The sequence below is a fragment of the Capsicum annuum genome, chromosome 9 (genome assembly GCF_002878395.1).
Source record: "Capsicum annuum cultivar UCD-10X-F1 chromosome 9, UCD10Xv1.1, whole genome shotgun sequence".
Taxonomy (NCBI): Eukaryota; Viridiplantae; Streptophyta; class Magnoliopsida; order Solanales; family Solanaceae; genus Capsicum; species Capsicum annuum.
The window spans coordinates 90,685,671-90,698,356 of NC_061119.1; positions in this window are offsets into that span (position 1 = coordinate 90,685,671).

Consider the following 12,686-nt stretch of genomic DNA (forward strand, 5'->3'; position numbering starts at 1 on the left):
TCGGCAGATGAAGGAACTTCCATGGGTAGATTCTCACCCTTTGCCCCCTCTTTGGCGGTATTAAAATAAGATGCCTCAAGGTTGACTTGGGTAGTCTTTTTGCGAAACCAACTAGGTAAGAATTCCTTTAAAGCTATCGAACGCCGAGGTTTCTGATGGTGAAGCTCCATCACTTTTGTCTTCTTTGGAAGTTCAACCAACTTCTGTTTCCTTAGTTTTTTCATCATTATTTTTTTAGTTGGCTGCCCGTACGTCTTCTTTCGCAGACTCATCTTCTTTTGTTTGCATCTGGTTACCAGAGTCTACCCTTTATTATCATCTTAATCAAGTGAAGACCTATCAGGATCTAATATCTTCTCATTATGCTCTTTGACACAAATCTAAATCGGGTCAAGCAAGCCAAAAGTGATAGAGATTTGATGAGAACTGGCTATCTCATCGTCGAAGAAGATTTTCTTTTCTTTTACTAGTTGCATAAATTTATCTTTAAGGACAAAGCATTTCTCCAGAGGGTGAATTATGAGCCTATGATATTTGCAATAATTAGGGTCATTGGTCCTTTCAGCTTCATTGGGACGCTTCATCTCTGAGAGTTCAATGAGCTTATGATGAAGGAGTTCATCGAAAATCTCAAAAACATCAGAATCAAGGAAGGGATATTCCTTTTCTTGCATCTCCTTTAAAGTTTTCTAATTCAGACGTACTCCAAAAGTTGTCTTCACACTTTGCTTCTTGCTTACCTTTGTGGTGACCTTTATAGGAGACACAGCAATATTCATGGACTCCTTGTTTTTATTATTGGGAACAAACTTGCCCCATCTTTTGGGTTCTTGATTTTTCTTTCCCCTTCGAGGGTCATGAATAGGCTCTCCTTCCTTTCCAGCAAAAGACATGCTCAACTCCATGTCGTGAGCACGAGTAGCTAAGGCTTTAAAGGATTTTAGTTTAATTCCTTGCAAGATGTAGAGAAGCCCCCAGTGCATTTCTTGGACGCACATCTCTATTGCAGAAGCTTCACTGAGCCTATCTTTGCAGTTTAGACTCATATTTCTCCATCGATTGATGAAGTCGATGACTGGCTCATTCTTTCTTTACTGAGTATTTGTGAGCTCTATCATGCTTACTGTACGCCTTGCGCTATAAAATTGATTTAGGAACTCGTGTTCCAATTGTTCCCAACTATCGATGGAGTTAGGCTCGAGGTCTGTATACCAATCAAAGTATTTTCCTTTAGGGAATGAACAAACTGTTTGACAAGATAGTCATTGTAAGTTCCAGAATTATTACATGTCTCGACAAAGTGTACGACGTGTTATTTTGGGTTACCTTTGCCCTCAAATTGTTGAAATTTGGGGGATTGATAGCCAGCAGGCATTTTGAGGCTATCTATTCTTACAGTGTAAGGATTGGCATATGCAAGGGCAGACTTGGAGACAATATCATACTTGTCTTTAAGGGTACTTTCAATAAATTCCCTTAATTGCTCAATCGGGATCATTCCCTTAGCAGAAACTTGCAACTCTTTAGTCGATGGTGTTTGTTTCACAGGATTTTCTATCTCATGAACCTCTGGAGCTTTTCCCAGTGCATGGCTAGATTCTCCATCTATCAAGCCTTCCACCCTATCCACTATCTTATCAATCCTAGCTGCTTGATTCTGAACATAGTTGGTCAGGCCTTCAATTGCCTTTGTCAGATTCGCAAGTTGTTCCTCTATAGAAGAGGCATCAATTACCATTGCTTGCATGATTACCGAAGACGTTGGAGAGTAACATGGATTATCACATAAGTTGATCCTTGAAGTGTTCATCTTCTGTGGTGTAAGTGGAGATGACACATTTGTTGAAAGACCATCGCTCTTTGCACCAGAGTATTTGGAACCGAAATGCTCAAGTAGAGCTAGAGTTAACAGATTCTGAAATGTTATTTTCTCCTTTCGAAGCACTTGAATTTGATTTCGCTCCTTTTGGTGTTTAAGATCCAAAAACTGGAGTCGGCACGGACGACACTGGATGTGTTTGTTGTCCTAGAAATCCTGCCTTGCTCCTTGTGACAACTCCTAAACTTCTGAAAGTAACACCAAGGATGCTTTCCACTTCAGCAGAGAACCTTGAATCACCAGCCTTGGAAGCAGTTGATTAAGAATTGATCTTCTTGGAAGTTATTTCGTTGTTCTTAAACTTTGAAGTATGAAAAGTTGAGATGATAGGTAGAGATTGTCCCACTGGGCATGCCAGAATTTGTTGGACAATAAAATTCTCGAGGCAGAAAAATAAATAATTCAAGACAAGAAAAATATATATATTGCAACAATTAATTTATTGATTTTAATGCGCGTGTTACAATCTCTATGAATCCTCTGATTCGCCTTTTCAAATATGAATTCAAGGGCTTAAAGCTTGATCTTGAATTTAAACTTGATGTATTGATTTGAGAGACTTGATCTTGACTTGTGCTTGAATTCAAGGGATTTTGAGATTGTTCTTGAATATTGCGGTATTGATCTTGAATCTTGATGAACTTGATATGAATGCTTGAGCTTTTTAGAGAAATTGTGGTGTTTGATTCATGAGCTTTCTCTTGCTACTTGTTAGAGTTTTTTGGGGTCCTTTTATCTGAATTATGAGACCCCTATTTATAGTTGTAGGAAAGGAAAAGTCATGATAAATATAGACTTCCTTTGACCAATCAGATTTAAGTGATGTGAAGCCTTTTATCAACTTTTATTTCATGGGCCTGCTGAATCATTTTGACATGTGGAATGGTCCTATTGGATCTTCTCTTGACTTGGCATGCCACGTCATTTGACACATGACGCTTATTTGGACCTCTAGAATATGACAATATCTTGGACGTAGTAACGTGGGCTCATCATTTGTAGCCCAAATTAATAGACTATCCCAATGAAGATTGAACTTTATTTAAATCCATATATGTTTGGACTTAAATAATTAATCCAATTATATTAATCCGCAATATTTATTTGGGACTAATATATTTTGAATTTAATATAATCTAAATTTTGTACGGATTTTAATTTAATAAAATTTAGTTGTCCACAGTGTCATGTGGTTAAAAATAGCAAATCTGCAGTAGAGCTCTTTTGAAATCTACTCATATCATGAAATATTGTATCCTTGCAATATGCAACCATGAGTACATGAATCAACAAAGCAAAATGATCTTACTATTTCTTTTGACATTTAAAAAAGGAAATTACAATGGATTTCAAATTAATACCAATATAGCAGGTTATTTCAAGCAATACATAGAGCAATTAATTAATACTCCATAAATAGAATGCGTGAAAATAAAAATAATCGTATATATATCATACAGTTGCAAATGTACGTACTTAATACTGATCACAATCTCATTCTTAGCTGCAAAAATTTAATTCAAGCGAATAAGAAAGGAAGTAGCACAAAGGCAGAAAGTGCAACTAAAAATAGTAAATCCATTAGTTCCTCCAGCTATCCATGAAAGTTTAACAAATTCATCCAATTCTTTCTTGTGTTTCTTTTGTAAATATAAACTAACACTTGTAGCAATGTAATTTCATTTATGCTTACATACCAAACATTTCTCTAACCTTTGTTTCATCTTCACTATTTCTGTCCTTTGCTTCAATACTTGTAAATCTTCATCAATAATATGCCGTGATTTACCTATCCAATACAATTTTTTCTTAATTAACTCATATAATTGAGGGTATTGAAAACAATCTCTCTATCTTTAGTGTAGGAATAATGTCTATGTACACTTATTTTTTTTTCAAATCCTACTTTGTGAAATTATACCAGAGATGTTATTGTTGTACAATTTTCACTTAAATAACACATTACTTCTAATCAACACCAAGATAACTCTCACAAGTTGATTCCATGATTCCAATCATTTTAGCTAGTCCATGAATAACTCCAACTCGAAGTTTTTCAATACTTTCATAGCTACAGACAAGGAAAATCATAAAAAGATCAGCTATTCAAATCAATTCATTTTCAGTTGAGGTATTTAAAATAGGGGCTATAAGCTAGCGGTAGGGTAAAGTTAAGACTTCACACAATTGCGGATGACTTTTCAATTATCATGAAGTGGTCAATTGTACTCAACCAACCAGAACATCGTCACTTGAGCCAAAACGATAATGGATTTGCTTTCTTAAAGATGAGATGATATCCACAGGGCTTTCTAACTCGGCACTTAGGCTCCATGCTTTGTCAAGTTTCAGTTCGTATACATGAAAAAGTTTAGTAGCGCACACAACCTTATAATAATAAGTGTATTTGTATAGACAAAAATGATACATAGAATGGTCTACCTCTATAGTTGTTAAGAATTCTTGTCCTACTGATTATCTTATTTTCACTTAACTGTTGTTTATCGATGAAACGAGTTTCCTGACGTGTTCCATTGACGTGTTCTAAGGAACCAGTAAAACAGAAAGTAAGAACACAATGACTTTTACGTGGAAAACACCCGGCTCAAAAAGATGTAAAAAATCATGACCTGTACCTCTACAAGATTTAACCTCAACTTCACTAAATAACTCTGAGCCTCCAAAACGACTGATTACAATACTCTTATAACCAATAAATAGGAATTATAAACTCTAATCCCTATAACTCAACAAATAGGAGTTATAAACTCTAATATCTTTGACTCCACAACTAGGAATTATAAACTCTAATTCCTAACTACACACACACCTCCCAAGGTATGCTTTCCCAAAGTCTGAGTTTTTTCCAACTCGAAGACTAGCTCCTAACTCAGTTTATAACACACTAAAGCTAATATTACATCAATAGTTCAAACACAATGAACAACTCTAAAAATCAATGCTAAAACTCTTAGCTGGATTCTACACTTAGGACCAGGTTCTTCAATGTGTTTCTTCAGTGATTGAGTAGCACTTTGTGAAGTCAATCTATTGATTGTGCTTTTCTGCTTTGTAAGTGCGTGAATTATTCTGATTATTGTATCTTCTATTTAAGCACAGCTCTCCAAAGAGTCATTCTTTATTTCAAACTCCTCCTCTAATCAAAAGTTTCATTGCATAGAGTTTTACTTCAAGTGAGACTCCTCTTTCAATTCCAACTCTTGTCTCCTTGGTGTTGTATTCAAACTCCAACTCTCTTGACTTCTTCAATTTTCAGAATCTTTCTCCTTCTACACATTGGACTCTTAAGGATATGCTTAGAAGTGAAACTCTTTCTTCAGATTGGACTCCTTTTTCAACTCAACTTGTTTTCTCTTATCATCAAGTGTTTGAATCAAATTCAACTTGTACTATTCCCCATGTGATCAGTTAGTTAAAGTTTTTAGTTGTACTAATTTAACTTATTTTGATTTTTAATCATTTATATCGTGGACTGCACTCTTGAACTGGTCGGATCAGTGGAACACGTTTATCAACTTGTTTCATTCATATTTTCATTCATCAAAACATCAAGGTTCCAATAAATTTCTTCTTTTTGATGATGACAAACCTCTTGTCTTTATACATTAAGATATCTTTACCTGTAGGTACGGAAGTATGAAATACTAGAATGAAATAAGTTAGTCAATGAGTTATAAACACTACATAACCCTCTTATCTTTCTCCTTTTGGCATTATCGAAAAACCATTTCAATGCAATAATATTCCAGCCAAATTGATTTGTTGTGCTATTCATGGCCACTGGGCTATCACCAAAACAATTAGACAAAGACTTTAGCCAACATAGTAATGTATTAAAGAGAGCAAAAATATAAGTCAATTAAGCAAAGATAACCATTCCATTAAACTGCCAGAGCACGTTCCACATTAAACCTAAGCTAGTACTTAACAAAGAAAAACAATTGAGCATTAAAAAAATATGGTATAAAAGTGGGACATGGCTAAGGATACAAATAGTGAGGAGCTGATGAGCAAGGTGGAACAGGTGATATCAACTGTATCAATTGATGAATGATTTCAATATTTTCATCCTTCTATCAATCAAGGTCAAGTGTCAAAATCATGATCCTAGCCTTAAGGACCTCTTATTTCACTTCATGTCTGTCTTGTGCAGCTTCTAGTTCAGATTTTTTTTTCAATTTTTTTTTAACATGAGTGTTAGCCCTCCTTATTGAAACAGGTAGAGCAACATGATTCATCTGTTCAAGAATATCTAGTCAAACCTGAACTAGGACTGAGAAGTCCTAAAAAATAACCAATTAGGAACTAAAAGGAAAACATATCCTTTTTCATTCTTCAAAAATATATGTTGCATGTGATTGATGATCAAGATTGGAAAATCCATGGTACACAACTGATACTTTAGTTGAGAAAGAAGAAGGATTTTCTGGTGTAGGATTAACACATTTGTGCACACCCATTTGGAGAGAATCAAAGAAAGTTTGGTCAACCAATTCATAAGCTTTATTAGACAATGAGAGGATAAAGTATGTGGAATTGAACAGGTGTGCTCAACTATTTCAACTTAGATAGCCTATGCTTATGTCAGTGTAGAACATGCCTGATAAGAAGAACTTTGTGGTCATAATTGCTTGCTTGTACCTATATTTTTGCATAATCTAATACAAAATTAGGTTAGAAAAGTCAAAAATCTAGAATTGGGACATACAACTAAATGTACAAGATGGAATAGAATAACTTTTTAGCTAATAAGCTTAAGAGAAAAATGATTATTCTAGTCAATCATCGAGGAGAGTTCATACAATTTTAATCATCCCCAAGTCTAACCTATTTCTTTCAAAATGCTCTCTACTTAGTGTCTTTGGTGCTTCTCCAGTCAATTAAGTAACTCCTATAGTCAAGATTTTTATAGCCCTCAAGAGTGAAATTACTTTCATTTGAATACCATAGTCTCAAGCTATTGATTCCCATGAGATATCTCAATATTCTTGTTACAATACAAATTCTTATGAATTACCAACAAAATTATCATCAGCTTGTTTTGGTGTTATAGATGCATCAATTTCTTAATTTGTTGTTTCCCCTGTCAATATGCCCTCAGTCTGTACAACAGTTGAACCAGATGGTACAACATGTTCCTATTCATGCTCATCAGTTTTACAGTTATCCTCTTTTTTTATTTTTTTTTTAAATCTCCCTTGCTTCCCCCTTACACGAGCACTACAAATCTGGCCATCTTTCAAATGATCCATTCCCCCTTTAAATGTGGTAAGTGAAATAAACTTTATTTTCTTCTAGTTTTATGCCTTGAGCAAGATTTATACATGTACAAATTTTTCTTGCCTCATTTCACTCTCACCCGCAAAACAAATTAGGGGTTAACTTTAGGCATCCAGATAAGCTTGGGTCCTTTCTTATGAGGAAAAAGGATGTATGAGGTTCCTTCTAGCCTATCGAGGCAACAGGTTATGTGACCTATTTTTCTAACCAGATTTGACCTTCTTGTTAGCTTGTGCTAACATAGAATCAAATTTTTTTACTAGGCTTATGCTTCTTTATTTGCTTTTTGCTGCAACTGGCAGTGATTGGATGCCCCTGGTTACCACAAATATAACACAGATCTTTAATAGCATTAGAACTTCTATAAAATCCCAACCCAGCCTTTTCATTGTGAGTTCTTTGACCTAACTTATGAATAATTCTTGAAGAATGTGTCCATCTATTAGCTCTTTCACGATCAAGTTTCAATTTAGAAACTTCTTGACTCAATTGACTAACCTTTTCTTTTTTACAAAAGTATTCATGTTTAATCTTAGTCAATTCTGACTCAATTTTTCCTTGTTCCTCACTTTTGACCTTTTTTCCTTTTTCAAAAAGAGTCAGTTTCAAGATTTCAGATTTGAGGGTCAGGTTTGATGAATCAAGTCTGCTAACCTGTTCCTTAAGAGTGCAATTTTCCTTTTCAATGGTGTTCTTACAAGTTTCTAGATCAATAAAATCAAACTTGAGACTTGCAAGATTGTTGAATAACTCATCCCTATCAAAAGTTAATTCTTGAAAAATCATCAATTAGAGCAATTAAGGAAATAAGTTTTGTTTTAGAAAACAAATGCAACTTTTCTTTAAGTTCAAGTATACTTACCTTAGAAGTATCATCTTTTTCCTCCAAGTCTGAATTTCCAAGAGCCATGAGTGTTGTTTTATCAACTTCATCATCATCTGAGTCAGATCCTCATGCTGCTACCATTGCACATTCTTCCCTCTTTTTGTTTTTTTTCTTTCAATTTCTTTTAAGCCCTTTCCTTTCTCCATTCTATTTTCCAGACAGGACAATCCCTGATCTGATAATCAGTATTACCACACTTGTAGCATCCTTTTGAATTATCATTGCACCATTTCTTGCTACTTATTCCCTTCTTTTTTAGAAGAATTTGCTAAAGTTCTTAGCTATAAAGACAACTTATTTTTTATCAAGTTCAATTTCTTCATCACTGTCAGATGCCTTCAGAGCTAAGGTATCCTCAAGGGCTGCTAGCTCTTTAGTTCCATCAATTTCCATTTCATAAGTTCTCATATTCCCTACTAGTTCATCTAGTGTCATGCCTGTGAGATCCTTATTTTCCTCCCTAATAGCAGTCATTTTAACGTTCCATTTTAATTTTGGTAGCACCCTCAACACCTTTTCAACTTGTTCTTCAACAGTGATGACTTTTCTTAAAGAAGTCAACTCATTTTTCAAGGCAGTAAGCCTTGTCATCATTTCATGCAAGGTTTAATTCTCCTTCATCTTAAAAGCTTCATCTTCAGTAAAGAGAAAAGCAATCCCGAATTTTCTTACCTGAGAGGTACCCTCATGTGCATTGACCAGTGCATCCCATATTTGCTTAGCAGTGGTACAGGTTGACACTCTATTGACTAAGATGTTCTTAGCCTTAGCATTTTTCTTTAATGCCACTAAGTCATTAGTGGTAAACTCACTTCTTACTTTCTTGACCTATTCACTATCTTTTAACTTCATTGGAATAGTAGGACCATCAGTGATCCTGTCCCATAACTTGTAGTCTTCCCCTTGAATGAATGTTTCCATCCCAGCTTTCCACTAAATGAAGTGAGAACCATCAAAGAGTAGAGTTTTAAAGTGGATTGACCTACATTATGACCAGCAAGTGGTGCGGAATTCATCATATTGATCTATCTTAGGTCCTAGCCCTTTTTAACACAACCTCGCTCTGATACCACTTGTTAAAAATTCTTGCCCTACTGATTATCTTATTTTTGCTTAATTGTTGCTTATCGATAGAATGGGTTGCCTAACGTGTTTCACTTACGTGTTTCAAGGAAGCAGTAAAACAGAAAGTAAAAACACAATGATTCTTCAGTGGAAAACACTCAGCTCAAAAAGGTGTAAAAAACCACGACCTATACCTCTACAGGATTTAACTTCAACTTCACTAAATAACTCTGAGCCTAAAAAATGACTGATTACAAAACTCTTGTAACCAACAAATAGGAATTATAAACTTTAATCCCTATAACTTAAAAACTAGGAATTATAAACTCTAATTCCTTTGACTCAACAACTAGGAATTATAAACTCTGATTCCTAACTACACACAAACCTCCCAAGGTATGCTTTTCCAAAGTCTCTGAGTTTTTCCCAACTCGAAGACTAGCTCCTAATTCAGTTTATAACACACTGAAACTAATATTACATCAATAGTTCAAACACAATAAACAACTCTAAAAATCAACACTAAAACTCTTAGCTGGATTCTATACTAGGACCAGGTTCTTCAATATGTTTTTTCAGTGATTGAGTAGCATTTTATGAAGTTAATCTGTCGATTGTGCTTTTCTGATTTGTAAGTGCGTGAATTATTCTGATTGCTGCATCTTCTATTTAAGCACAGCTCTCCAAAGAGTCATTCTTTATTTCAAACTCCTCCTCTAATCAAAACTTTCATTGCATAGAGTTTTACTTAAAGTGAGACTCCTTCTTCTATTCCAATTCTTGTCTCTTTGGTGTTGTAGTCAAACTCCAACTGTCTTGACTTCTTCAATTTTCAGAATCTTTCTCCTTCTACACATTGGACTCTTAAGGATATGCTTAGAAGTGAAACTCCTTCTTCACATAGGACTCTTTTTTCAACTCAACTTGTTTTCCCTTATCATCAAGTGTTTGAATCAAATTCAACTTGTACTATTCCCCATGTGATCAGTAAGTTAAAGTTTTCAGTTGCATTGATTTAACTTATTTTGATTTTTAATCATTTATACCGTGGACTGCACTCTTGAACTTATCGGATCAGTGGAACACGTTTATCAACTTGTTTCATTCATATTATCATTCATCAAAATATCAGGGTTCCAACAATGATCATGCACCTTGTTGACCCAAATTAGGTTGTATAGCATGAATAATCTCCAAGGAATGTAACATCATTTGTTCCCCAAGAAAAATTTGGCAGCCTATACTGAAGTCCCTTCAATGAGACTATTGACAAATTTCAAGTTAACGAAAAAACTGATGATAAATTATATAATACATGGCATCAAAACAAGCTGAAAATATAATAAATTTGCCTTAAATCATGAAAATCAATATAATTCTTGCATCATCTGATGACTTCTTTATTCCCTAAACAAACACCAACAAAGTGAAAGTGAAAACTCAAGTTCCTACAATGAAATAACTGATAAATTTTAGATGTGAAGAAAAAACTCATGATAAATTATGGACTATATTACATAACTTCAAAAACAAATAAAAAATATAAAGTAAAATTTAACTCAAATAATAAAGAGCAATACTTGAATGGTCCGATGACCTCTTTATTCCCTAAATAACCACCAACGAATTGATTAATATTTTATACGCAGAAAAAAAAACACATTAAGGTCCATGTTATAGAGTATGAGATAGTCATCGCCGTTTTTTATTATTGTTTTAATCAAAAGAGAAGAAAATTTAACTAAGAACATACTTAACTTAAAGAGAAAAAAGTAAACTAATTAACATATGTGCAGGTCTCATGCATCAAATAAGAATTCTTGTTTGCAGCAATTAGACTATCATATGTCGTACTTTCCTTTTATTCGCACACCAAATTTTATATCTAAATCAATTCTAATTCTTAAAATATGAAAGGAAGTATTCTACACCTACACTAATTCTAATCTTAAGAAATATGAAATGAAAATTAAATTACTTAAGCTAGTAAAATTAATTGTTATTTGAAAAGATAAGTGAAAAGATTATTTTATTTATTTCATAATTTTTTAATAAAGGGCAAAAAGTTCAAACAATATTTTTAAGGTCTTTCACACTTTTAATATGTAAATTTTTATGGCCCACATAATTAATTTATTTATTGGTTTAATAATAATTGAATAAGTTAAATCCTTAATCTATATGGAAAGTTACCTAGTAGGATAATTACTGACTCCTAGTAGGATTGTATCCACAATTACTAACTCCTAGTAGGATAATGATTGTATCCACTAATTACGTTGATGGAACGTGAAAACATAATTGACTATTCTCATTATAAAAGGGGTCATCTCTCTGCCAAAAGAAGAATAAGTTTCATCACAATTATTCTGAAAGTAAGGTAAAGAGAGAGAAACAATTCAGTGCTTCTGCTATTACGCTTTTGCTTCCGCTAAAACCATAGAGAATTCAGGTAAGTAATTCTTTATTGAATTACTGTTATTACGTGTATGTGAAAATCATTAAGTTCAACGTTCCTGAATAATACAAAGGATTATGGATAGGATTGTTTATGTACAAGATTGTTTAAGTTTATATAATTCGTTTTATGCTTACATGTGGTATCAAATCTTGGTTTTCGGAACAAGTGATTTTTCATTAAAATTAATGTTTCTCCAGATCTTATGAATTTTAATTATGTTTGTTAGAAATTTCACAATTATTGAATAACGAAATTTGAAATATTGATATTATTATAATTGATTCTGTTTAAAATAACATGAGTTTAATCTTTGTTATTTTAAATATTAAAGAAACACTCTTTGTTGTTAGATTGTAGTATGCAATAATAAAATTTATTGGAATCATATATGTAAGATTCGTTAATCACCAAAGTGGTCGAATCTTTATGAAATTAATTCCAAAATAAAGGTTAAAGTTTAAATTAATTACCCATTAATCTTGATGCTTATAATTGATCTAATAATTATGGGTAAATTAAATTTTTGGTCATAAGACATTTGTGGATCACCCAAAGGTTGATTGTCTGTTCGTATGACCAATAAATATTAAAGAGATAATTTTGATGTATCGTTAGTTTTATTTATTTATTCAAAGATGATAAATATTATTAATTGATGCATTAAATATTATCGTTTTGTGTTAAATATATTTTAAGCATCATTATATTTAAAGTTGTATTTTGATGTTTCGTCCAAAGGAGAACATCAATATACATTTAAGTAAGTTATTTCTGAATTTGATAATGTGTTTAAACTTGTAACTCAAAGTATTAACAAATGAGCATGTTCTATTTCAGAACTTGCCCTTCATTCGCACTCTGCCTCTGTTACGACTCTTAATGGACTTAACTTTTCAGATTGGTGAGAACAGATCAAATTCCATCTTGGGGTTTTAGATCTTGATGTTGCACTTTACTCTGAAAAGCCAACTGCTATTACTGAAGCTAGCAATGATGAAAAAAAGTCCTATTATAAGCACTGGGATCGGTCTAATAGATTAGGCCTAGTATTCATGTGAATGAATATTACGGACAACATTAAGACTACTGTTCCC